Consider the following 16,387-nt stretch of genomic DNA (forward strand, 5'->3'; position numbering starts at 1 on the left):
CCCCAGAGCCTGCTTCTAAATAGAAGGTAGGACAAATATGTCGGGCAAATATGAATTTTCCCATAGATGGAGCACAAGCAGGCTCAAAAAGACTTAGCTAGAGGCTCCCACAAAGGCTGTCACTGGAGATATATGGCTGAGTGTATAGTGTTAAAGCTGTGAAAGCTAAAGCCTCTTCAAGCATCAGCTGAGAGGTCTGCCATACAACTGATGGCACAGGTATATGGGAAAAATGGCTGAGTAAATGTTCTCTGGCAGACCTCACCATGCAGTGTAAGATCTCACCTTGATTACTGGCTATAACACATCACAGCTGATGTACCTGGTGGCTCATGCAAGCACTCCCAATTTGTTTTAGTTCAGAGTAACACAGATTCATTTAAATCATCCTCAGCACTGAAGCAGATCAGAAATCTTGCACAGATTTGGGAGACACCATCACTGTGAGGACAGGCATCCTTCCTGAAAGGATGAAAAAGGAAAGATAGTGGTACAACTTCTTCAGAACTCCCAGAGGACCCACAGGAGTATCTTGTCTAGACTCTAAAACATCAGGGGCAAATAGTGTTGCAGGGAGCTGGAGTTAGTCCAAAGGGCAAGAAAGCTGGTGAAGGGTCTGGAGCAAAAGTGTTATGAGAAAGAGCTGAGGGAGCTGGGGTTGTTTAGCCTGAGGGAATCCCGATTTTACCACATTTCAACTAGGAAGTACCTAGCAAAACTCATCTGAGAGAGAAGAGGGAATAAAGCAATAATCCACTTGGTGGAGACTGGCCACTACTCCCAATGAGTGATCTGTAATTCCCTCGGTCCCAAAGAGCCTCCATTTGGTGCCAAGTCCCATAGGATGGGCTGGGTTTATTTAGCTTGCAATGAGTCCTTGAATAGTTCTTATTTCTAACTTTAGAGTTTGCCCTTTAAGCTTATAATGAAATCATTAAACAAGCAATTCCAGCTTCCCTGCAAGACAGGAGGCTTCTTTTCTGCCTCCTCTTCTCAGCCCCTGCTCCAGAGATTGCTCTTTTACTTTCATTTCTTGCCTTCCTGTTTCCTGGTGAATCACACTGTGAGAAGTAAGTGTTTTGTGATGTCTTGTATTTTTCTTCTCAACTTTTCTTTCAAAGACGTAAGAACCACAGGAAAAAAAACCCCACAACAAGTCCTTCAGAGAAGATCAGTTTCACATGTTATGAACTGTAGGACAAGGTTTCAAGAGAGAAGGGTCTTCACAAAGCAAAGAAGTTGCCATCTACCCTGCAAAAAGGAGGTCGTGGTCTTTCTCTATGAGACAGTCCTCACACAAACCTTCACAGAGGGAAAAGACCAGTTTAACCATCTCTCCACGATATTGAAAAGGAGAAGAAAAAGTTGTTTTACAGACCTGAGTAAGGATAAAATAAAGGGTTCGCCTGAAATTCAACTAGGAGGTACAGACTGGAATAACACTCCCTCCCTGCACAAAGCACCTGAAACTCAGGAGACCCCAGATGAAGAAGGGTTGATGTTATTTGAACAGTTAGCTTTTCACAACTCTAGAGTCAATTTTTCCAGTAGATTATTTTGGGGTTTAGTTAGGGTTTTTTTTTCAATGTTTGTAAACTTTCAGTGGTTAAAACGTCCTACATCAAGAGTTCCCATGGCTGAACTATATGATTTGTAAAAAAAACACCTCCTGGAATTTCTTTAAACCTTTGCGTTTTTCCTCATTCTTCTCTTCTACTTGAGGTCCTGGAAAAATCATAGAACAGTTCTCTGCCAGAAACTCATTTCACAGTCCTTCAGCCATTGCTTTTCCAACTTGAAAGCTCCTAAACTGCTTGATCACTCCCTGTGCTGGAGATCTTCCATAATTTGTTTGTCCTTGATATGTGTAGATATCCCTCTCCTAAGGGGTGGGTCATCAAAATATGTCCTTTGGAATTTTTTCCAGTAATGTTACTCAGATGTAAGGCTGCCAGAAATACAGTGTTCAAGAGGTGGGAATTATGAATTTATAGTGCAGTAATAATGACTTCCAGCTTGTTATCTACTTCTTTCAGTACTGCTACTGATTGTTAAAACAATGTTGAGGCATCACCGTCTGTTTTAACCAAAACATATTCCTTTTGAAGGGCTAGGAGGAAGCTGGTGAACCATTGCTGAATGAGCTGTTAGGATGGGGTTTTTTCCCCCAATATCCTCCACTTTGTTTTGTGATTTCTTTTACACTGAATTTGATTATTTTACTATCCAGCTACCCAGAACTGTGATGTTAATTACATTGCCCCCCATTCACAGGTAAGACACAGAAGAATGAAGACAATACAGGGATTTCAACAGAGCAGAGGGAAAAAGATGGGTCTGCCAAATCCTCAGTTTTCCTCAGTATGAGAAAGCCCTATTCTTCTCAAGCTGCTTTCTTGTTCCTGTATACCCTCACTGCTTGAGGACGCTTCACACAAAAGCAGCCATTTTTCTTTGCTTCCAGCAGTGGGAAGCATGTATACAAAAGGGCAAAAAATCCCACAAGTGAAAACAGGGGTGGAAGATGAGATCCAAGAGATTTTAAGAAAGGAAGGACAGCCAAACAAGTCTGTAAAGTGCCAGAAATTGGTTACAAGGAGTAGGGTTTATGTCCTTAATGCCAAGATGTTCAAAAACATCTGTCAAAGCAGTTAGTCTAAATCTAAACTGAATCTAAAAAACCACCTAAAACCTTGGTATCTTGTAACCAGCTGGCTGATGAGAATGGAGTAGGGAGTATGGCATCACTTGAGCCACAGGAAGGAGACATAACTGGAATGAGCAGACCAGAACAAGGCTCTGAAGGTGAGAATGTGATGTTTCTTCTTTCACCAGAAAAGCAGGTGTGTGTGCACTGCCAGCATTCCTGGCAAGGCTGCTGTGGGCTGGTATGAGATCCCCAGCTATGAAAGGACACGAAACCTGCTCCTGCAGCCTGGCCATGGAGAGATCAGCAGCTGTGCTGGTCTGGTGCTGCTGCACACCTTTGTGAAAAATCATAAGCTTTTAATATTGAAATTAATCTTGTTGCTGGCCCAGCTTCACATTTAAAATCCCCTTCAGATACAGCACTACAAAAGATGTGACAGCATTTGGGGAAGTAATTGAAAACACTGCGGCCTGGACACAGGTTTGGGAAGCATATGGGCAATATCCTGCAAATAATTTCCATTTATAGCTGTTATTTCAGACCAGATCTTGTCTATGGAACTGCAGCTTCTATTATCTCCTTTTCTCTCCTACCTTCTCAAAACTTCCCATCTGTTTGGCTCTCAGATTAACTGGGCATTTTACTACAATGGGCAAGATCCTCCAATCTATTATCTTGAGGGGAAATTCAGTTAGTAATTTAGATTTGCTGGCCTGCATGCTAATTCTTAGTTTTCTGCCGTTTACTACATTTCCCTACAAAACAACCTGTTACATGCCACACATGGAGACTACCATGAGATTTCAGGATATGCAGGTGCCTGTCTGATACAAATGCCAAGGAGCAACTCCCCAGACATCTGCTGGGAGAGCAACACAGCTGGTTGTGAGCAGTCCAGGAGACTTCTAGAGGGTGTTGAGGACAAATTCCTTGTCCAAGAATTGGACAAACCAACCAGAGGAAAAGCATTACTGGACCTGCTCATCAATGCAGATGAGCTCATTAGCGGGGTTAAGACTCTGATGTCATCTATCCAGATTTTATAAGGTCTTTTACATTGTCCCCCATGATACCCTTATCTCCAAATTGAAGAATCATGGGTTTGAAGGGTGGGCAATTCAGTGGATATGGAATTGGCCAGATGGACAAAACCAGGGAGCTGTGGTCAACAGCTTGATGTCCAGGTGGAGGCTGCTGACAGCTGGTGTCCCAAAGTGCTCTGTCGTTGTACAGGTGCTGTCTAATACCTTTATCAGTGGCACAGACAGTGAGATTGTCACCTTAGCAAATTTGCAGACGACATAAACACAAAGCTGAGCAGTACAGTTTACACAAGAGAAGGAAGGTGTGCCAGCCAGAGGAAGTTGGACAATCTTGAGAAGTGAACAAATGAGAACCTAATGAAGTTCAATACGTGTGAGTGCAAAGTGCTGCACCTGGGTCAGGGAAATCCCAGACAGTACAGACTTGGAGAACTCATTGAGAGCAGCTCTGAAGGACTCGGGGGGTTTGGTGGATGAAAACCAACATGAGCAGCAGTGCATGCATGTGGCCCAGAAAGCAACTGCGTCCTGGATTGCATCAGAAGAGGCAATGCCAGCAGGTTGAGGGAGGTGATTCTGTCCTTCTGCTACACCATTGTAAGACCCAACCTGAACTACTGCATCCATGTCTGGGGGTCCCCAACACAAGAAATACAGGCATATGCTGAAGCAAGCCCAGAGGAGGCCATGGAGAAAATCGGAGGGCTGGAGAACCTCTCCTAGGAAACAAGATGACAGAAACGGTATTGTTCAGCTTGGAGAATATAAGGCTCTGGAGAAACCTTAAAGCAGCCTTCCAGTAGCTGAAGGGAGAGCAACTTTTTACATGGACAGAGAGTGATAAGAAAACGGGAATGGCTTTAAATTAAAGGAGGAGATATTCCATTTAGATTTTAGGAAGAAATTCTTAGAGGGTGGTGAGGCTCTTGAACAGGTTGTCCAGAGTAGCTGTGGATGCCCCATCGCTGGAAGTGTTCAAGGCCATATTGGATGGGGCCCTGAGGGACGTGATCTGGAGGGTGGTATCCATGCCCATGGCAGGGGGGTTGGAACTATATGATCTTTAAGGTCCCTTCCAACACAAATAATTATATGATTCCATGAGCCCTGGTACCGTACAACAACTGCAGTCCAGAGTAAAACTGAAACTAACGTGTCATTGGCTTCTTGACCACATGCATTTTTCAGAACTGAACTAAAGGCTCTCTCCAACGGAGAAATTTCTTTCTGGCTTATAGGCATATTTCTAAAAATGTTCCTTAGACAAAACCAGGGACGTTGAATATTTTCCAAAGAATACAAGCAAAAACCCACAAGCAAATAAGCTCTGTATTATCCATATTGGAAATTCCTATCAAGGACACAATCTAGCCCAGGACAGAAATAACGTTAGTAGCAGGTTCTCATGTCTAGAGGCAGACAAACACTTAGCTGGAGAAGAGCCCAAGGGCTTAACTAAACTGACTGAAATAAAATAAAAGAGTCTTGGGAGATTCTGTAAGTTGGGGCTAGACTCCATTTTGAGCTTCCTGCTCTGATTTTTGTCATGGTGTAAAATTTATGTTGCTCTCATACTCATCGTCCTGGGAAAAAAGATTTTCATAACCAGAAGTGCCTTCTGCTACATCTGCCTCCTCTGGTAGCACACAGCTACCCCAAGCCCACAAAATATATTGCAGCCTGTATTTTTCAGCTTGTGCTATGGGTTTCCTGACTAGGGAATGAGCACAGAGTGTGACAGAGTATGACTTTGAGATGCTTTCAGCACAAGATCAAGTAGTGCCTACACCCCAAGACAGAGGCCACAGCACAGTCCCTTCCAGCCTGTACACCGGCTGATTTGATTTTCTACGTAACACAGCCTAGAGAAGCCACCTATGGCCTGGAGCTCCAGACAATAATTAAGTTGTTAGTGGGTTGCCCCAGCATTGCAGTAATTGATGATTAAAGTATGTACAGCGCACTGCTGAGGTCTGGCACGTGGTGAGGCCGATCAGTTGCTCTCCTCCAAAGCCACACCAATTTTGTTACATGCATCGTTCCAGGATGTTAACAGCTTCCCTGTTTCCTAATCAGCAGGGGCAATTTACGCAGTCTCTGGCTGTGTTTTACATCGAAGCTTATTTGATTCTCTGGTATGCTGCAATAACACTGGAGACAACCATCCTTCAAATCACTTTCCACACACATCATGCTCCTTCTTTACCAGTTTTAAATGAAAAGGGCAACACACAGCTGTGTGGGCTAATTAAGAAAGTCCTTATACATTACACTCAGCTTTGTTTCCCAACAATTGAGATGATATAGTAAAAGGTTTGATAACGAGAACGATATCACTGAGCGTGGGTTTGAGATGGAAATGACAAAATTTTGTCCTGTCTAATGCAAGCAGACACACAGGGATCTAAACACCAGCTTAACCCAGGACTACCTGATCTTTTTATACACACAGAACAGAGGAGGAACTTGTGGCATTGCTGTGGGTAAACTTGTATTGCTGTTTTATAGGTCACCAGCTCCAAATGGACGTCTGACATCAATGACCTCAGATAAGAGGGGGAGATCTCCTTCATTCTGAAATACTGCCTAATTGGGACTGAAGTGCCTCATGACATAGCCCAAGCAAATACATTTGTATCAATAAATGCTCACCCATAAGCAGATGGCTGGAATTGCACAGTGGGGTTCCTTCTTGTAATCTGCTGCCACTGAGCCGCTTGAGTCAGATCCAAAACCTCTTCAAGGCAAAGGGAGTTTTTTCAATTAACTTCAATAGCAGTTGGGTAGGATCCAGGGAATTAAGTGACCCTGGAGATGTATTCTGGGTGCCTGCTGACACTCTTCAGGGGGGAATTTTCAACTCCTTTGGGGTTGTTTTTAGGCAGTTCTGAAGCAAGAGAAGTTTAGTTTACAATTTCAGAAATTTATACTGCACGAATGTCCTAGTCCTGTTGAAATGAGAGGAAATTTTGCCATTTATAGGAATTTATACTTATGACTGCCATTTACTCTACCCCAGGAATTTTACCAGCTCAGGAAACTGCTCAGATTGTCAAGCAGATTCTTTCAGTACCAAACAAGCAAGGCTAAAAATAAGTCCTTAATCATTTCTCTTGAAATGCCCCTAAAACTTCTCTAGTGTCTGGAAACATTCCACCACGCCATTTCTTGGGGGTTTATAGCAACCCTACCTATGAGATCTATTAACAACAGCCTTTCCACTCTTCCCACGCTTGAACTATTTTAAGACATTCTGCAGTTAAGCTCAAGTCTCCATAAGTTTTCTGTTAACCTGGTTTACACTTCTCGGATATGGAGTGTGGCTATTTCCTGGCTCAGTTTTACTTCTGACAGAACAGACTTACTAAGTACTGCTAAGAGCTATGTCATTGGCCCACTGACAGTAATGCAGCTTTGACAAATTTATGTGAAAAAAAAGCTGGGGAGAAAGCTTGGTCAATGGTGAGCAGAATTAAAATGGTTCTTTAAGCTGACAGCCTACAAAAAGAAAAGTAAAGCCTATGCTGAAGCCCAATTCCCAATTTTCTTTTTTTTTTTTAAAGTAGAATACTCAGAATACTCAAATTGAGATATTTGGATTTTTCAAAGAGAAAATATTTTTAAAATTCTCTTTCAGAAAGTAAGAATTTGAGGAGGTTTTTTTTTTTTTGTTGTCGTTGAACCTGAATGCATATACTGTTCATTTTCAAATTGTAAACCTCTGGAAAGCCTGCAAAGTCCTCTGGCTCTGGCTGGAAATAGTAGGTCGTGCACACTTCTTCCTCAAGTCCGCCTTTGTTCTGTGCCCTCCAGCGAGGGAGAAGCACTGCCTCGGAAAGAGACATGGGAGATTCTGTGGCCACAGACCTGGTAACAAGACCCCTACAAACCTCTACCAATTTGAGATTCTCCATCAGTTCAAGTCCCTTCTGCTTATTCAAGGCTAAAGTATTAGCAAAATGGTACAGAAAAAGTTAATTTTCTGTTTGCTGATGTCACCAGTGATATCATAGTCGTGACACACAAGTATCTCTGTGCTGTAAAACACTCCACAGAATCAGAACATTCCTAGATGTGTGATGATAGACAAAAAGGCCCAACTTTGTAAAGAGTCAAACACTAAAAGGAGATTCTTGTGGAAGGAAATTTTGTCTTTTGCTAGCTTGTCCAATCAATCTCACCCAATCTTCCAAAACATGTCTGAGGTATTGAATATATTTCTGTGCTGTAAACACGGGACAAAGTCAGTGTAAAAATCTAGCCATCAAGTTAGCTAGACTGAAATATTTTTCTGCATTTTGTGTTGACTGGAATGAGAAAGAATTTATTTTTGGAGTACCAGATCACAGAAATAAATTTCTGAAACAAAACTCCTGCAAACACAATTATTATTCAACTCATTTTAACAATTCGATAAATGCAGTACAATGACTTCCGTTAGCTATTCTCCCAGCCAAGGTCTACTACATCATTAAATATTATTGAGTTGGGTTTGCCATTTTACTTGAAATTATGTGCCTGGCATTTTAGTCTATGCCCATAAATGCTGGAAATGTCAGTTATATAAGCATCCATCTTTTTCTCTACCGTCTCCCATCAAACATTAATGGTAGGAGCTTTAATCCATTCTACACAGTCCCAGATATCTACATTTGCTAGGAAAGGAACTGTAACAGAGTGCACTGACAACTCACAGTAAGTAATTACTCTCAGAAATATCTCAGTAAACTCAATTTGCTCCCAGAAGTCTTTTAAATTATATCTCGTTAGAGTGCAATGTTTTTTCAAATGACAAGGTCACACAGAAAAGCAAAACTCTATTTTATCTTTATCAGAGCTTTACTCCCCCCACCATAAAACTGTTATAACACATAATTCCAACCAGATAGAGATATTGTGTTTTACTGTTGGAGCTCAGGAAAGCCATAAAGCAAGCAGAATTGTTGTTTACAGTCACAATAAATTTGGAATATCGTATAGCATTCTAGGTGAGGCAAACACATCTACTGATGTCAGCTGAGAGGAAAGAAATAATTTTTTATTATTATTTTTTGAACTTTACTGGTAAAATAAATTTATTTTGGAGTTAAACTAAAAAAAATTTCATGAATCAGAAAAGATTAATCTGAAGCTATATTAATATAGCAGAACATACACTTTATCTCATCACCCTACTTATCTGTCTTGGTGACTTTACAGCAAGAGGTTATGGAAAAGCAACATGGATTATGTAGTTGACCAACACTTGTAATTTTATTACAAGTCTGGATAGTTAGCATTCTTTCTTATAATCCCAGTATGAAGCCATGTAATTAGGAAAGTAAAAAAAAATTACACCACAAAAGTGGCAATATGATCTCATTTTTTGTGGGTACTAAAGCTGCATCTTGTATTAATAGACATTTCAATTTAACCGAAGTAGAAGCAGCCAAGCAGACTCTTCATTAACTACATCCTTAATTTTGTTCCCATTTGAAAAACTACGCCCTTAAGTGAATACATGTTTTTTTTTCTTAAATCCAAGTCATCTGGAACATTAAAAGAGAGCACCAAACTGAAACTGAGCAGCACTGGTACATCTTAGCAAGTAACTATCTCCAAAGAAATTCTCCAAGGAATTTCTCCAAGGAGAATATCAGAGGATAAGAGTCTGCCAACACAGAAAATGCACAGCCCAGTTTGAGTACCACTACACAGGGGATAGGATACACCATCATTCTGCAAGCATGGGTAACCCCAAGTCTTTCCAGAAATGTACCTAAATGAACACACTTATAGCAGAAGTCAGAAAACCAGAAATAATATTGGAAGAATAGATGTTTGCATAGTAGGGGTTTTTTAGTCATTTTTGTTTATGAGTACATTTTACAGGAGTCATTTGGGAGAGACTTGCAGGAAATTTAATGGGCATAGCAGAAAGACTGTCATAACAGTCAAGAAATATTCTAAGCAGCAGCTTCAATTCTATAAACTTCACCACCTTGCATTTTAATTATTTCCATTTTTTTACATATGACAATCACAGGCTGAGAATTACAAAAGGATACCTCCAACAGACAAGCCCATCCTTCCCAGATAGTTTACCTTCTCCGAGCTCTACCAACGGAAATAGGAGCCAGTTTCTGACAAGGGATCTTCTAATGTTATATTTCCTTGCTTTGCTAAGTCAAGACAACATATAAAGCAAATACCTAAATTAATGCCTAAAAGTACAGACCACAAAGCTATAAGTTTAGCTTGATACTGGATTAGAAGGGCTAAAAAACTTTCTTCAAAGTTTTTTGAGAGTGAGAAAATTAAATTAGTCAGTTAATTTGCACCAGTTTGATGGCAAGTGAAATGTGAGCTTTCTAAGCACACCGCAACTCCACTGTGTGGTCAGTAACACGAGCTCAGGCAAAAAAGCACCCAACATCAGTCCTTCAGGCTCTCAGTGGGCTTTCTGAACCTGGGTTTTGTTTCTCAGTTTCTGACAGCTATAAACCTATACCTCCCCAACAGGGGAGGGTGCAAGGACTCAAATAAAATTTTGCTGATGTACCATGACTGCCTCTTGCTGCTATGGTGGCATCTGTTAATATTTGCTACAGCTAGTATGATATAAACTTATCCTGTTTCCTCAGAGCTAGTAGTGGCTGAAATACAGAAGGGTCTGTGTATACAGGGGAGGGTGGAAGGAGTCAGCAGAGAATTAAAACTCTGTCTTAAATGTATTCTTTTAGAGGTCTTAAGGAAATAGAAGGGTGCCCACTTGGATGATACAGCACTATCTGTTGAGAAATCTTTTCAGAGGGATTCTCTGGACATGTTATTCCAGTGAGAATTATGAAATCCTCTTTGAACAGGACAATGAGAGAGTCAGAAGCTGGGGTGAGAAAACAATTTCTCCTCTCCCAATATTTCTTTGATCTTCACTAAGGATTCATGTCGATGAAGAAACTTGTGGATGCAAAGCCTCAGACTAGGTTTTAAGGGATGTATGTCCATACTCTAAAAACATCCTGTGAGGCACCAGAAGGCAGCTGCTTGGACACAAAGCAGAAATCACAATGGAATAAAGCATCTTTCCTCTTCTGAACTATCTCTGTACATCAGGGCACAGAATCAGACTTGAGACTTTCTGTCCTTCAATCCCTCACACATGACAGTGTCTATGGATCACTTGGTGCAACAGTAAAAGTCATCCAAAGCAAAAAAGTTAGGGAGAATAGAAAGTTAAAAATTGCCACCAGAGAATATATAGATATAAGGTCATTTCCCACATCCTTATACTATTTAGTCTATAATTTGCATCATCAGCAAGTACTGTTCCAATCTCATCTCTTCTCAGCTCTTCTATGTAGAACAGCATTAACAGAGTAAACATCTCCAAGGATTAATTTTAACAATGTCTGACCAAGCTACCCTGCTCATAGCGTCTCAGTTGCTGAACTCTGTGCTGACAACTCAGCAATGATTCAGACTGTTCAATAAAACCTGAAATAGGTCAAATCTGCCACTGATCTGCATCAGGTAACTTCATGAATTGAAGTTTACATCCCTGCAGATGTGGTCCACCTGACTTCATGAAAAGATCTGTGTCTTTTTAATCCAGACATAAATTTGGCTATCAGCAATAGGGGTGCTTTGATCCATATCAGCTAGGAGTTTGATCCCATGACTGCAAAAGACCTGAGCTAATTTATATCACTGGAGAAAACTGGGGCAAACGCCTATACCTGTAAAACCATAGTCTGAGCTCCCTCCCATGAAACATTTCAAAACCAACTGAATTCTCCTTTTCATTTTTTATTATTTGGCCCAGTTCTTTAGATAATACTCACAAAATGCTGATAAATTTTGAAAAGGTTAGAACTAACTGATAAAAAAGTTAAACAAACATAACTGGAAGCCAGATTTATCTCTTTGTGTAGAAATATGCCTTGTGCTTGCATTTGTTCAAGTTTTTTGCTGAGTTTTGACTTTTAGCTGAGACCTTCATTTTGTTTTGCCCCAAACAAAATCAGAATTTTTCAAAGCCAAAATGAAAACAACACATTCAAGCTCTGCACAAGGACTTTGGCTTGAGGAGGACAAAGACTTTCACAAAACCCAGTTTTCAGTAGAAAAGCACTAGGATGGAAAATTTTCAGCCAGCCCTGCCAAATAACTGCATCCTTTCCTTCTGACATTTTTACCTGGCTGGTAACGCTTCACTCCACAGTGAATCGCATTGATTTTCTCTGAGCGAAGCGATGTCTGTGCAGTCAGCACTGCCAGACAGTGATGCCTGAGCCATACCACCCTAGGAGCACAGTCAAGTGATGCCAGCCTCTACAGACTCAGGAGGTAGGACTTCCTCTTAGTTTCTTCCCTGCTTTCTAAAATTGAAGACGAAGGGTTAGTAGCTCACCACTGCCCTAATTTATCCAAGCAGAAAGAGCATTTCTAGTGCTTCTAAGATTCTTCATTTTATCAGACACATCATTCCTGTTGCAGTAAGGTAGAAAAATTATAAAAGAAAGAAAGAAAGGCCTCATAAAATCAAGCCTGCTCTGTTAGATCAGTGGCTAGCCTGTCAAGCTAGCACTTTGCAAGTTCCCATGCGAAAGCAATCCTGCTGTGAACAGTTTGTTAACAATCTATTCCTGGGTGACAAACAACTAGCACCTGCATAAACATTAAATCTATCCCGTGAGGCTCGGTATAGAAAATATATAAACAATTAAGAATAGAGAGATTTGATGGATTACTAAAATACCTTTTACTAACCAATAAAGTAATTGGTAAGAAAGCTACTAACCAATTGGAGTCACCCATGAGGTCTGAAAAACTGTATAAAAACGAGTTATGTAAATAAAGGGTTTTTTCCTGCATGAAGAAAATAGAGTCTAGTGTGATTTATTCTGACACATTCCTACCTCTGCAGGCTGTAATTTGAATTCAGAATAATGAGAGTAATAATGAAGAAGAGATATGTGTTTCCATTTGCTTTTTCTTCAAACTGAATTTATAATCAGCAGATTATCCAGAAGTCTTGGAGGATCTTCTCTGAGAATATCCAGAGGACGGTGGTCTATGTCTCCTTACATTTTAAAGATTTCTAGATCTTTGTAAATCCTTAAGTGTTCAAAATCAAGACTGAATACGTACTCTAAGAACTTTGAGTTAGTTCAGGTCCAGGTTGTTAGACTTGGAGCAGGACTCAGTGGATAAAATTTTATGCATTCTGCTCAGTTTAAGAGATCATCCTAGTCCCTTCTGCTTTAACAATGTACAAATCTGTGCAGTGAACAGCAGAATGTAATCAAGCTTTGGCTACCCTTTTTCATTCTCCTAGTTGCATATTTTATTGCAATCCTACAGAGATACTTAAAAAAAACCCACCAAAAACCATCATAACAGCAAGCCTGAAATCAATATGATTAGATGAAAAGCAAATGAAGCAAACCAAATGACCAAAGCTGCTGCTTTTTCCCCCATTTTTTACCTTTTCATTACTCCTGTTCTTTTTATTGTATAGATTCCAATTCAGAGTTTTCAGAACTATCAGAAAACTGAAACTATCCTACTATACACAAAGCTGTGCCACAAAAATCTAGACTCTGCTGATGCTATATCCCACTCTCAGAAATCCCTGTACAAATAAGTCTTTCAACAGAGCATTTTGTCATCCTTTGCCATTTTCACGGTGAAAAATCCCTCTAGGCTTTCACCAAACTGAAGGATGATCAGAATTTTTGTGGGGCACTGATAACAACCAAACACAGTGAGTATTTCATGATGCAGTTTTGACAGTGGCTTGTATTTCACAAGTGCATGGAGAAAGATCACAGCCAACTTGTCGTCCCTTTTCACCTCTCTGCATTAGTCAGACAAGTCACTATCTTCATGACCATGTGGTGGAGGAAATTTGCCACAGCCTGCAGCAGGGTTAGCTGCTGTGACTCAAACTGGTATGGGGAAAAGCTGTAATGGGATTATATTTCCCCTGATTTTCCACTAACCAGCAGTGTCAGAGTCAGAGCAGTGGTCAGGCGAGTGCCCATGTAACCGCTTTCAAAGAAATCACATAGACTTTTACAAAACTCAGAGAAAAGTCTGTTGACTCCTACAAAACTTGATCCAGATTACATCCTACTACAGTAACAGGATGCTGACCCATAAACCACTACAAATGAAGTTGAACTTGTGCACTTTGTGTTGCTATAGCTAAGAATAGGTTATCATGACTTTAATGACCAATAGGACACACAAAACACTGTAAATTTTAAAGAGAATGATAAAGCCAGTCTTTACCCTTTTAAATAATCTGCATCTTGACTAGCTGTCCAGTCTATTTTCTCCTTGCCAGTTATATTGAGGGGCCATAAACAGAAGGGAATGAGAAAAGCCAGTAAATTAAAGTGCAGGCAACTGAAAAGGTCAAAGTAGTATGCTTTATTATTGTCTGCCTCTGAGTATATGGCATGGCAAAATTCATACAGCAGTCTTTCAAGAAAATAGAAACAATGAGAAATCAATCAACACGTATTGGCTATACTAAAAATTATGGGATTAAAACAAATTTTGTCTCAAAATATCTGAAGATATCAAGAAAAAAAAACCTCTTTTCTCTCTACTGCCTTAACTGATGGGAACTCAGAGAGGGACTAAACAATGGAAGATTGCATCTATTTCAGCAGTACTGCTGAAAAAAGTGAGATTGCACCCTCAGCTGCAGGTTGCTTACTTTTCTCATGTATGTCCTGCCATGTATCAGCATCAAGGCACAGATCCACAGCTCTGAGTGAGTCTGCGTTGTTAATGGCTTTGTTGCATTCAGTTTCAACCAGTGGAGGAAAATACTAGATCTCAAATGGGATCTCTTCGTTTTCTGGCCTGTGCATCTTAGGAGTACCTGGCATGGCCAGTACTGGTCTTTGAAAGCTGCATTAAGCCAGTTGTCATAACATTATCTGGGTAAAAAATTATTGTCTCTTACTGAGAACAGCCTGTCTGATTTTAGTGCCTCCAAGTGCAGCTGCAGAAGGACATTTTCCTTTAATTACACAAGCAAATAATTAGGAAAAGGGTTGGCCAGATGAAGTATATTTCCAGGAATCTGCTAATTTTGAATGTGACTGTGAGTATAAGTATAGAAAATGAATTAAGAGGGAGTTGGCAGTTTTGAAACATGTTATTTGTGATCAAGTCCACCAAACACTAATGAGACACAATGTCGTGCCTGCAGCACAGGCTGATATATTTTTTGTCATGTAATTATATGTTACTGTGGCAGAACATATTTTCTACAATGATTTTCTTTCCACCTATCTATCTACCTATCAAGGGGGAGTGGACTAGCAATTTGCAAAAAACCCCTGTCTTTAAACAATGATAAAAAATAAGTAGTGACTGGTATTACCATTTCTCTTTAAAACCTGACTAAATTTCAAACTCACTAGTTTTTCCTAAAGTATGATATGGAAGCTGCTTTAATGGCTGCTGGATTCACCACCACCATAATTTTGCTTTCTTACAGAATCAAAAACTACTGTGTTTTCATGCTGCAACCACAAGTTTTGCGGTCACAAAATGGCACCACTCTTGTGAGCATTCAGGAGTGTGAAATGGCCAGACAAGACACCTGTGTCTGGTGAGGCAAATTAGTAATGCTTATATCTCACCAGATTTGAAAGAGGAGGGTGTACAAGTCCTCAGACACACCACAGTGTCTCTTCCTTCACTTGGAGAAAAAAAGGCACATGCAATTTTTATTATGTTGTTAAAAACACGGTCTTTTGTCATACTTTGTTCAGATGCAGAGATAATTTCACCAAATTCTAGTCCCTATACAATGGTTTCCCCTCTCAGTTATTGCTGTTATAGATAATGAAATATCATTCAACAGCACAGTTCTGCACTAAGCCTTACTGAAAATGAACTAGCAATCTTGTCTCAAGATTAAAAATTTGGGGGTTTAGCTCAGGAGAAAATCTGTCTGTGGAACAATCCAAACCTGAGGGAGACACATCAGAAAGATAAAGCAGCACATAGATTTCTAGGGTTAGGAATATAAATCCTATAAATATCATGTCAGAAGTCAACCAGACTTTCCTGTAGTCCCATTGCAAAAAGTCTTCTCCAGCATGGGTCAAGTCCCTCTTGGCCCTATTATACTCAAAAGTGCATCCAACAGGGAATACATCTATGAAGCTGCAGTATATTTTCTGGAGATTTTCACAAGTTTCCCTTTGTCCTCGGCCGTTATCTCCACATTACACGGAGTATGACAGTTCCCAGAAAGGATGCATCCCTTTACATCCAGCACTTGATGTACAGCAGAAATACAAAAACATACAGACCAGCACAGGAGGGATAAGGTGAATAGCAAGAAAAATGTCATTTTTGGGAAAAGGTACCAAAAGGCATTTATGTACTCTCCTTTATATCTTAACAAAACTTCTCCACACATTCCATAATAATAAATAAGGATCATAGATAAAAATATGAACTCTGGGTAATGCATACTCTTTCTTTCTATAACTTATTAGCGCATATACTGTGATTATGCTAACACACATATGTAACTTTTTGTGATGAGGAATAACTATTCCTTCATAAAATTCTAGGTAAATTATGTCTTTGCAACTTCTTATCTGAATCACACCTGAACATAAAACTGTGGTTTTCATCCTATTAGACAAAAGAAAGTCTGGACTGATCATTACTC

The 16,387-nt window shown here is 40.1% G+C and overlaps 1 long non-coding RNA gene across 3 annotated transcripts in view; it reads right to left on the reverse strand.

The window, feature by feature from the left end:
• The window catches only part of LOC137473379 (uncharacterized), a 65,615-nt gene that overhangs the window by 17,832 nt on the left and 31,396 nt on the right, over window positions 1-16,387 (reverse strand). For all 3 annotated transcript variants that reach the window (XR_010998742.1, XR_010998741.1, XR_010998743.1), the window contains exon 3: window positions 6,346-6,580. This is a non-coding gene — a long non-coding RNA (uncharacterized lncRNA). The remainder of the gene's footprint in view (window positions 1-6,345; window positions 6,581-16,387) is intronic.

This window comes from Anomalospiza imberbis, chromosome 4 (genome assembly GCF_031753505.1).
Source record: "Anomalospiza imberbis isolate Cuckoo-Finch-1a 21T00152 chromosome 4, ASM3175350v1, whole genome shotgun sequence".
Classification (NCBI taxonomy): Eukaryota; Metazoa; Chordata; class Aves; order Passeriformes; family Viduidae; genus Anomalospiza; species Anomalospiza imberbis.